The sequence below is a fragment of the Neophocaena asiaeorientalis genome, unplaced genomic scaffold (genome assembly GCF_003031525.2).
Source record: "Neophocaena asiaeorientalis asiaeorientalis breed wild unplaced genomic scaffold, Neophocaena_asiaeorientalis_V1.1 scaffold535, whole genome shotgun sequence".
Lineage (NCBI taxonomy): Eukaryota > Metazoa > Chordata > Mammalia > Artiodactyla > Phocoenidae > Neophocaena > Neophocaena asiaeorientalis.
The window spans coordinates 193,671-205,535 of NW_020173616.1; positions in this window are offsets into that span (position 1 = coordinate 193,671).

An 11,865-nucleotide genomic window follows, 5' to 3' on the forward strand; every position below is an offset into this window, starting at 1 on the left:
TATTCAACTAGGCATAGGATTACCCTTTCCAAAGTGAGAAAAGATGAAAATTGTATTTCAGTAGCCAAAAAGTCTGCCTTAATGGCTATTATTCAAATACCATGCCCACCTTAGGCCTTCTTTGCCATTGAAACATTCACTGATGACCCTTGGGCTGGCTCCTGGAGCTTTTCTGCACAGACTGTATGTTTTTTTGTTGTTGTTGTTGTTGTTTTTTGCGGTATGCGGGCCTCTCACTGTTGTGGCCTCTCCTGTTGCGAAGCATGTTTCCTGTTGTGCTTTAGCTGCTAGAAAACAGAGGACATTTCAGTCCCAAACAGTAGTAACTAGCATATCTCAGACACCTTAAGAACATTTAGTTTCTCTAGATCTATTTAATGATGTCTATTCTGTTTTTAGCTTTAATTATCATGAATTACATTAGTTTGATAGCATCTTAGCTTGGGCTGCTATAACAAAATGGCATAGACTGAGTGGCTTAAACAACAAATTTATTTCTCACACTTCTGGAGGTCAAGAAGTCCAAGATTAAGGTGCCGGCAAGGTAGTTTTCATTCTAAGGCCTCTTCTCTTGGCTTGTAGCGGGCTACCATCTCACTGTGTGCTCATATAACCTCTTCTTTGTGCACACTGGGAAAGAGGGAAAGAAAGAGAGAGCTCCCTGGTGTCTCTTATAAGGGTACTAATCCTATCATGAGGGCCCTGCCCTCATAATCTCATCTAACCCTAACTATTTCTAAGAGGTCCCATCTCCAAATACCATCACATTCAGGTTTAGGATGTCAACATATGAATTTTAGAGGGACACAAACATTCAGTTTATAACAAATAGCTTCTTCAAATCCTTTAGGAAAGAAAAGGGACCTAACTATAAAACTATAAATATCACATATATAAGACACTATTAGGGACTAGAGAGGATAGAATACATTTAACAAGGACTCTACATTTGAAGAGTTTTTGTCATTAAAGCAAATGCAAATAAGTATAGTTCAGTTTGCTTTGTGAATTAAACTTACTTTTCAAAAGTAGCATTTATACATCATATAAAGTATATGTAATATTAAAACCAATGAAACGTATTTCAAATGTAATTTTATCTTCTACTTGCATAAAATGTGTTCAATTTAATATGTTTAGATATAGAAATGTTCTTGTCACAGGAAACTGAATATATTTAATTTTCTCTCTTGATTGAAAATACTACAAGTTAGTTCCATTCATTATCCTGATGTAGTTGAAACATATTGTTATATTTGATATACTTGGTGAATAGACATAATATGCTGTATGATATATCAAAGGTAATGAATTTTTAGTCCTGTGGAAAAGTACCAAATGATGGAACTGAGAAAGATTAAATATGCACTCCTCTTCAAGTCAACATATATTTAATTAAATATAATATTCTGATTAAGGAAACTCTCAGGGTTGAGGGACCATAAGTTTTGAGTTATTTTTTCTTTCTTAAATGCCTTGAAAATTCTTGTAATTTTTTTTCTATGTGTATTTCTTTTCCTTCCTGAGGAACCTACTTCAAAGCCTTCTTAAATACCTCCTTTACTTCTTCTTAATGTATCATAAAAAAAGAGAATGTCCTTTCCTCAAATAGGCTAAGCTCTGAGGAGATATCACTGGTGAACCAAACAAGAATCAAGACCTTGCTCTTTTATTAGCATTTTCAAGTCCTATCCAGTAGTGAAGGACTTGTAGCAAAGGCATATGATAGGCCAACATTTAGACTTGTTTTGCCTGATTCACTCCTCTCAGATTGCAAGGGACCAGCAGAAACCAAATTTCCCTCTGCTTTGGTCTTATTTCCTCTTCTTGAGCCATGGCTTCTGCCACCTTTGGACAGAGATTTGCTGTATCATAAAATACTGATTTTTTTATGGTTCATTAGATAGGGTCAACACATGATCAGAGATCTACACTATCTTCTGACTCCAAACTAACTCCCCCAACTGGCCTGACCTAGTACCTGACTAAGAAAGACCCTCCTTCTTGAACTAGACTCAGCTGACCAATGAAAAGTAAAATGTAATATTCTTTAATAGCCATTAATGCATTCAATTTTTCAGATTTGATACGTTTAAAAATTAAAAAGGACTTAGAGAACACAGCAAAGAAGAGAGAACTGGAGAGAAAACTTTCCATAGTGGAGGATGATGACTTGGTTCACAAAGGCTGAATCTAGGAAGGTATTCTATAGGAATTCTTTTAGAAGTTAGTGTATATGTGTCGGTCCAGGCCCTGGATAAGGTGGTAGAAAAGGGAAGAGCAGAGAGACAATTTTACAAAATATCAACTAAGCCTTCTTCACAATTTTGCCTAAGATTGAATCTGCTCTATGTCTGTCAGTAAATCATACCTGAAGGACCGACTCTTGGAAAAATAGAAGCAGAAAGGGAATAGTAGGGAACAAGGTATTATGGAAGCCCTATACTACATTCTCAAATGATGTGAAAGTTGTCAGATTTATTCTCAGAGAATACTAACATGTATGTGCTCAAAGAGTTTGGCCAACCAGTTATTTCTTCCAGTATGCATATTTATATAATGAAAATTACATTATGTTCTTTTGTTTTAAATTTTATTTTTCTTTGGGATAATTAATGCACATGGCAAGCATTGTACTAGTCAAAAAGTTATATGGTGGCAAATGAGTCTCCCATACCTAATCCCCATGCTTTCAGTCCCCTGTTGCCCAGAGAAAATCTATATTACTAATTTTCTTTATATTCTTCCAGATATATTCTATGAATATATAGTCATATCTATGTGTACATATCTTAATTTAACAAAAATGGGAGCATACTCTACACTCTGTTGTGCATCTTCCTTTTTTAATTAAAAATGTATCTTGAATATCATTCCATTTTAGTATAAATAGAGCTTTCTATTCTTATTAGCAGTTGCATAGCATTCCATCTTATGGATGTACTGTAATTTATGTAACCTATCACCTATTGAAGGACCTTAGGGTTGTTTTCAATCTTTCTGTACTACAGACAAACTTGCAATGAATATTCTTGCATGTCTATCATTGTGTGCATATGCAAGCATATGTCTAGATAAATTCCTAGAAGTGGAATTGTTGGTTCAAGGGGCATGTGCATTTTAAATTTCAATAAATATAAATCACAATTAGGTTCCAATATTATGAGTATTAGATAACATGGTGGACATTCAACATTGAAGGATGACTGCAAAAACCTGTTGCTTTAAGCTTGAGTTTGTTCCACATTTATTAAGCAAATACTTATTGAGCATCTACTATATGTCAAGCACTAATCTAGGCACCAGTGAGACAGCAAAGTCCTTCCCCTCAATTACATTCTAGTAGGGAGCTTACATGGATGATATGGAGGGCAGTTTACATAGTTATTCTCATTTATTCAGGCACAGAGCTTAGTGAAAGATAGATCTAGCTTCCTGCATTGCTCCTATTTTGCATCTCCATTTTTCCCAGTGCTACTGTTATAGGAATTAGTCTTGGGGCTAGAGAGGAATATCCAGAAAATTCCTAGGGACATCATCATAAATGTTACACTTCTCTCAGCAAGCTGCACCCCCAGAGTGGTGGCAATAAAAAGCAACTGTAAACTATACCATCCCAATGGTAAATAATCATTCTTAATCTGAGCACTTTTTGCTGGTAGTGGACCTCTTAGGGTATTCACCACCTTCCAAATTTGTCAGTTCTTAATATTTACCTCCATTTTGCAGATACATGTTTCATGTGTAAGTGAATGTGTTGTCCACATTGGGTTTTCAGGGAGCACAGCTGCTTCTAGTCAGCAGTAATAAAGTAATCCCTACACCCAATTATTTGACCAAACAATTAGCACCAGCCTGTGTACTCAATAAATTGTTGGTTGGTTGCTGGCTCTATTGAGAAGCTGAGAATGGTAATTATAGCAGTAGCATATTTCAGCTGGTGATACAACAGGCAAGATGAGTAAGGCGTTTGTTTAGAGCAGCTGGTTCTTTGGATGGACAGAAACCCAGATGGAGTAGTTCCGAGTGACTGAGCATTAGCAAGGTTATGTAGTGTTCTGGCACACGGTCATCTCTGCTTTGGGAAGATTTCAGTGGGGCCTTCTCAGTTAAGAACTTGGAACAAGAAGCTAGAACATAAAGAAGATACTTTGAGTGAAAAAAGTGATTTAAAAAATGAATGAAGAGACTATCCCAATCATGTCTTATTTAGGCACACTCTAGTTTTTAGAAAGTATAAGCAAAACTAATTATAAATTAAATTTATAGTGAAATTTATGGAATTAGAATACATTTTACAAACCATTATATATAGAATTGGTAAACAACAAGGTCCTATTGTATAGCACAGGGAAGTATATTGAACATAATGTGATAAACCATAATAGAAAAGAATATAAAAAAGAATATGCATATATATATGTATAACTGGATCACTTTGCTATAGAGCAGAAATTAACACAACATTGTAAATCAACTAAACTTCAATTAAATAAATACATTTTATTTTACTCTGGCTATAAATAAGACTATATTGACTTTTTTAAAAATGATTTTATTTATTTTTTGGCTGTTGGGTCTTCATTGCTGCGTGTGGGCTTTCTCTAGTTACGGTGAGCAAGGGCTACTCTTTCGTTGTGGTGTGCGGGCTTAATATTGAAGTGGCTTCTTTTGTGGTGGAGCACGGGCTCTAGGCACTCAGGCTTCAGTAGTTGTGGCATGTGGGCTCAATAGTTGCAGCGCATGGGCTCTAGAGTGCAGGCTCAGTAGTTGTGCATCACGGGCTTAGTATTTCCGCAGCATGTGGGCTCTTCCCGGACCAGGGCTTGAACCCATGTCCGCTGCATTGACAGGCGGATTCTTAACCACTGTGCCACCAGGAAAGTCCTCGACTTTTATGTTTAATGAAATAGGGTGAAAACCAAATTGGAATTTGTACAATGTATATTCTTAAATATGAAAAGAGAGTTGGGAAAAATAAAGAGACAGTTGGCATAGCCTGGTGGTCCCTCTATTCTGGTTTCTAGATGTTCTTTTGGGAGAGTTTCTCTGGGACAAGGTATGCTGCCCAGAGCAGTGAGAACACTACTTTTGTGTGTCAAGAACTAGATGTCTATTAATCACTAAGATTTCATATAAAATAAGGCTTTCTGAGAGATTTTTTTTTAATTCCAGAAAATATATATTCCTACAAGGAGAAACTATCATAATTTTGGATTTCCCTTATGGAATATCATCTGCTGAATATATCAAGGATATTGATATATTTTGTTACATTTATTGATGACTCAACTGGTTATCAGTTAAGTACTGTTAATATGATTTCAGTAGCCAGAAGAAGTATTTATGGTCCTGTGATTTCTTAACAAGTAAATTGGTGCAACTACTTGACCATGCAATCCATTGCTTGGTGCCTGAAATGCAGATTACCATGGAATCTGCATTCTACACATAAGGTCTCTTAAAAAAGCAGGTATTTGCCAAAGGCTACGCAAAGAAGTGATGTAAAAAGCGAATCCCTCATTTAATAAAAAATTTACTTATTTTGTGCCATGAGATAGTATAAACAAAAATAAAATGAGATAAATTTAATTAGGCTAAAAAGCCATGTAAAATTTAAAAAGTTGTCTCATAGGTGCAAATTTTTTGTTAGCTTTTCCATTTCCTTGCATTCATAACATATAGCTACCCAAATCTAGAAATTACCACATTTACTTAAATATTTTCCTTTCTTTTATATAGACCCACTTTTTTCATTTCTCCCACATAGTATCAATATTGAAGACAGTTTGGGTAACAATTAGCATCTCTTTACAATTATATAAATTCTGTATTTCTGAAGTCTCTGTAAAACTAGGAGGTAAAACCTTGTTTTGTGTCTTTCTCCGGCCTAGTTTTGGAGGGAGGTGGTCTGTCTCTCCCAGTTTCCACACGCAATGTATTCCCAACAGTCAGCATGGTACCAACGCTATTCTGCTGGATTTCTTGACAATAGATGTAATTTGTGGAATTTTTTTCTCCCATATTTTTCTAGTCTTTTTCAAGGGAGTTTAAGATGCTAGGGAATAAGTAACATTTAGACAACCATCTAATTTCTGATTTTTTCAGAGGACTTCTGATTCTTGTAACCATAGAGCCTGGCAATGGAATTTATGCTGTAAGCTGCTCTGACTGCCAAGATACATCCTGTCAAAGCAATATATTTGTATAATCCCACCCTAAAAACTCTGGGTGCACAGGGTAAAGTTTTTAAGGGTAAATAATGGTAACGGGAGCTTTTATTAATGTTGCTTGAGATATTACCTGTACATTTTTTTCTTTCAGGTCATTATGCCACTAGTAGTGTTTCAAAGTATTTTAATAACCCCAAAGAATTAGTATCCTTTTTCACAAATCCTTACTTATCAAACATGTTTTCTTCCACTTAAATCCAGTTAAAGTCTGGAGCAGTAATTTCTAAAAAGCAAAGTAATTTCCAGGTGTTCTTAGATTCCTTTTCAGAGTTGTCACTATTTGCATATAACATACATCACAGATGAGGTATAAAAATCAGAATAAATTTGAGAGATTCTACATATAAGTGATATCATACGATATTTATATTTTTCTGTCTGCCTTACTTCACTTAGTATGATCATCTCTGTGTCCATCCATGTTGCTGCAAATGGCATTATTTCATTCTTTTTTATGGCTGAGTAGTATTCCATTGTTCATATATATATATATATATATAAATATATATATATATATATATAAAACTTCTTTATCCATTCATCTGTTGATAGACATTTAGGTTGCTTCCATGTCTTGGCTATTGTAAATATGCACAGTTTAATCTTTATATATACAAAATCATATTGTAGGCATTTTTATGTGATTTGTTTTTAAGATAAGTAGTAAGTTCTTCAGACTTATTCATGTTGTTTCATGAAGTTCCAGTATGTGACTACTCAATGTATTTATAATTCTACTACTGATGGACATTTGAGTTATTTACATTTTGGTTTTTTTTTTGTTTTGTTTTGTTTTTCTTTTCAACATCTTTATTGGAGTATAATTGCTTTACAGTGGTGTGTTAGTTTCTGCTTTATAACAAAGTGAATCAACTATACATATACATATTTCCCATATCTCTTCCCTCTTGCGTCTCCCTCCCATGTTCCCTATTCCTCCCCTCTAGGTGATCACAAAGCACTGAGATTATCGCCGTGTGCTATGCGGCTGCGTCCCACTAGCTATCTATTTTACATTTAGTAGTATCTATAAGTCCATGCCACTCTCTCATTTTGTCCCAGCTTATGCTTCAACCTCCCTGTTTCCTCAAGTCCATTCTCTACATCTGTGTCTTCATTCCTGTCCTGCTCCTAGGTTCTTCAGAACCATTTTTTTTTTTAGATTGCATATATATGTGTTAGCATACAGTATTTGTTTTCCTCTTTCTGACTTACTTAACTGTGTATGACAGATTCTAGTTCCATCCACCTCATTACAAATAACTCAATTTCGTTTCTTTTTATGGCTGAGTAATATTCCATTGTATACATGTGCCACATATTTTTTTTTTCTCTTATGTGCAAATGTCTTTATTTCATGTTCATTCCTTTTTTTTTTTCTAACAACTTTATCGGGGTACAATTGCTTCACAATGGTGTGTTAGCCTCCCCTCTACAGCAAAGTGAATCAGCCACACATATACATATGTTCCCATATCTCTTCCCTCTTGCATCTCCCTCCCTCACACCCTCCCTATCCCACACCTCCAGGCAGTCACAAAGCACGGAGCTGATATCCCTGTGCTATGCGGCTGCTTCCCACTAGCTACCTACCTTAAGTTTGTTAGTGTATATATGTCCATGCCTCTCTCTCGCTTTGTCACAGCTCACCCTTCACCCTCCCCATATCCTCAAGTCTGTTCTACAGTAGGTCTGTGTGTTTATTCATGTCTTACCCCTAGGTTCTTCATGACATTTTTTTTCGTAAATTCCATATATATGTGTTAGCATACAGTATTTGTCTTTCTCTTTCTGACTTACTTCACTCTGTATGACAGACTCTAGGTCTATCCACTGCATTACAAATAGCTCAATTTTGTTTCTTTTTATGGCTGAGTAATATTCCATTGTATATATGTGCCACATCTTCTTTATCCATTCATCTGATGATGGGCACTTAGGTTGTTTCCATCTCCGGGCTATTGTAAATAGAGCTGCAATGAACATTTTGGTACATGACTCTTTGAAATTTGGTTTTCTCAGGGTATATGCCCAGTAGTGCTATTCCTGGGTCATATGGTAGTTCTATTTGTAGTTTTTTAAGGAACCTCCATACCGTTCTCCATAGTGGCTGTGCCAATTCACATTCCCACCAGCAGTGCAAGAGTGTTCCCTTTTCTCCACACCCTCTCCAGCATTTATTGTTTCTAGATTTTTTAGTACAACACTGTGGCTTGCTGGTCATTGAGTGAAGCTGGGTGCTGGTGTTGAGATGGAGATCTCTGGGAGATTTTTGCCGTTTGATATTATGTGGAGCTGGAAGGGCTCTTGTTGATCAGTGTTCTGAAGTTGACTCTCCCCCCTCAGAGGCACAGCACTGACTCATGGGTACAGCACCAAGAGACTTTCATCCACACGGCTCAGAATGAAAGGGAGAAAAATTAGAGAGAAATAATTAGTAGAAGTAGGAAGAAAGAGAGAGAGAAATAAAGAAAGAAAGAAAGAAAGAAAGAAAGAAAGAAAGAAAGGAGGGAAGGAAGGAAGAAAGAAAGAAAGAAGAAAAGAAGGAAAGAAGGAAAGAAAGGAGGGTGGGAGGAAGGAAGGAAGGAGGCAAGGAAGGAAAAAATGAAAGAAGATACAGTAAAATAAGATAAAGTATAATAAAGTTATTAAATTAATAAATAATTATTTAGGAAAAAAAAAGGGACTGATAGATCCTTAAGACAAATGGTGGAAGCAAAGCTATACAGACAAAATCTTAATAGTGACCTGTGCTCGCATACAGGCCCCTTGGTGGCGGCAGCAGCAGCCTTAGCGTCTCCCTCCCGTCTCTGGGGTCTGTGCTTCTAGCCGCAGCTCTCGCCCATCTCTGGGGTCTGCGTTTTTAGCCGTGGCTTGTGCCCGTCTCTGGAATTCCTTTAAGCAGCGCTCTTAAACCCCTCTCCTCGCGCACCAGGAAAGAAAGAGGGAAGAAAAAGTCTCTTGCCTCTTCGGCAGCTCCAGACCTTTTCCTGGGCTCCCTCCTGGCTAGCCGTGGTGCACTAACCCCTTCAGGCTGTGTTCACGCAGCCAACCCCAGTCCTCTTCCTGCGCTCCGACCAAAGCCCAAGCCTCAGCTCTCAGCCCCGCCTGCCCTGGCAGGTGAGCAGACAAGCCTTTCGGGCTGGTGAGTGCCGCTCGGCATCGATCTTCTGTGCGGGAATCTCCCCGCTTTGCTCTCCGTACGCCTGTTGCTGTGCTCTCCTCCACGGCTCCGAAGCTCCCCCCTCGGCCTCCTGCAGTGTCCGCCCACGAAGGGGCTTCCTAGTGTGTGGAAACCTTTCCTCCTTCACAGCTCCCTCCCACTGGTACGGGTCCCATCCCTATTCTTTTGTCTCTATTTTTTCTTTTGCCCTACCCAGGTACCTGGGGAGTTCCTTGCCTTTTGGGAGGTCATTTTTTGGTCTTGTTTATGGTTTCCTTTGCTGTGGAAAAGATTTTAAGTTTCATTAGGTCCTATTTTTTTTAGGGTCCCAATGTTTTTATTTCCGTTTCTCTAGGAGTTGGGTCCAAAAGGATCTTGCTCTGATTTATGTCATAGAGTGTTCTTCCTATGTTTTCCTGTAAGAGTTTGATAGTTTCTGGCCTTACATTTAGGTCTTTAATCCATTTTGAGTTTATTTTTGTGTACGGTGTAAGGTAGTGTTCTAATTTCATTCTTTTACATGTAAATGTCCAGTATTCCCAGCACCAGTTAATGAAGAGTCTGTCTTTTCTCCATTGTATATTCTTGCCTCTTATATCAAAACTAAAGTGAACATATGTGCATGGGTTTATCTCTGGGCTTTCTACCCTGTTCCATTGATCTGTATTTCTGTTTTTGTGCCAGTACCATACTGTCTTGAATACTGTAGCTTTATAGTATAATCTGAAGTCAGAGAGTCTCATTCCTCCAGCTCCATTTTTCTTACTCAAGATTGCTTTGGGTATACAGGGTCTTTTGTTTTTCCATAGAAATTGTGAATTTTTTTGTTCTAATTCTGTGAAAAATGACATTGGTAGTTTGATAGGGATTGCACTGAATCTGTAGGTTGCTTTGGGTAGTACAGTCATTTTCACAATGTTGATTCTTCCAATCCAAGAACATGGTATATCTCTCCATCTGTTTGTGTCATCTTTAATTTCTTTCATCAGTGTCTTATAGTTTTCTGCATACAGGTCTTTTGTCTCCTTAGGTAGGTTTATTTCTAGGTATTTTATTCTTTTACTTGCAATGGTAAATGGGAGTGTTTCCTTAATTTCTCATCTAATATTTCATCATTAGTGTATAGGAATGCAAGAGATTTCTGTGCATTAATTTTGTATCCTGCTACTTTACCAAATTGATTGATTAGCTCTAGTAGTTTCCTGGTAGCATCTTTAGAATTCTCTATGTATAGAATTGTGTCATCTGCAAACAGTGACAGCTTTACTTCTTCTTTTCCAATTTGGATTGCTTTTATTTCTTTTTCTTCTCTGACTGCTGTGGCTAAAACTTCCAAAACTATGTTGAATAATAGTGGTGAGAGTGGGCTACCTTGTCTTGTTCCTGATCTTAGTGGAAATGGTTTCAGTTTTTCACCATTGAAGATGATGTTGGCTGTGGGTTTGTCATATATGGCCTTTATTATGTTGAGGAACGTTCCCTCTATGCCTACTTTCTGCAGGGTTTTTATCATAAATGGGTGTTGATTTTGTCAAAAGCTTTCTCTGCATCTATTGAGATGATCATATGGTTTTTATTCTTCAGTTTGTTAATATGCTGTATCACATTGATTGATTTGTGTATATTGGAGAATCCTTGCATTCCGCGGATAAACCCCACTTAATCATGGTGTATGATCCTTTTGATGTGCTCTTGGATTCTGTTTGCTAGTATTTTGTTGAGGATTTTTCCATCTATGTTCATCAGTGATATTGGCCTGTAGTTTTCTTTCTTTGTGACATCCTTGTCTGGTTTTGGTATCAAGGTGATGGTGGCCTCGTAGAAGGAATTTGGGAGTGTTCCTCCCTCTGCTATATTTTGGAAGAGTTTGAGAAGGGTAGGTGTTAGCTCTTCTCTAAATGTTTGATAGAATTCACCTGTGACGCTATCTGGTCCTGGGCTTTTGTTTGTTTGAAGATTTTTAATTGCAGTCTCAATTTCAGTGCTTGTAATTGTTCTGTTTATATTTTCCATTTCTTCCTGGTTCAGTCTCAGAAGGTTGTGCTTTTCTAAGAATTTGTCCATTTCTTCCCTTTTGTCCATTCTTTTGGCACATAGTGTCTTTTAGTAATCGCTCATGATCTTTTGTATTTCTGCGCTGTCAGTTCTTACTTCTCCTTTTTCGTTTCTAATTCTATTGATTTGAGTCTTCTCCCGTTTTTTCTTGATGAGTCTGGCTAATGGTTTATCAATTTTATTTATCTTCTCAAAGAACCAGCTATTAGTTTTTTTGATCTTTGTTATTGTTTCCTTCATTTCTTTTTTTTTTTTCTTTTTGTGGTACGCGAGCCTCTCGTTGTGGTCTTTCACGTTGCGGAGCACAGGCTCCGGATGCACAGGCTCAGCAGCCATGGCTCACAGGCCTAGCCACTCTGCGGCATATGGGATCCTCCTGGACCAGGGTTTGAACCCGCGTCCCCTGCATCGGCA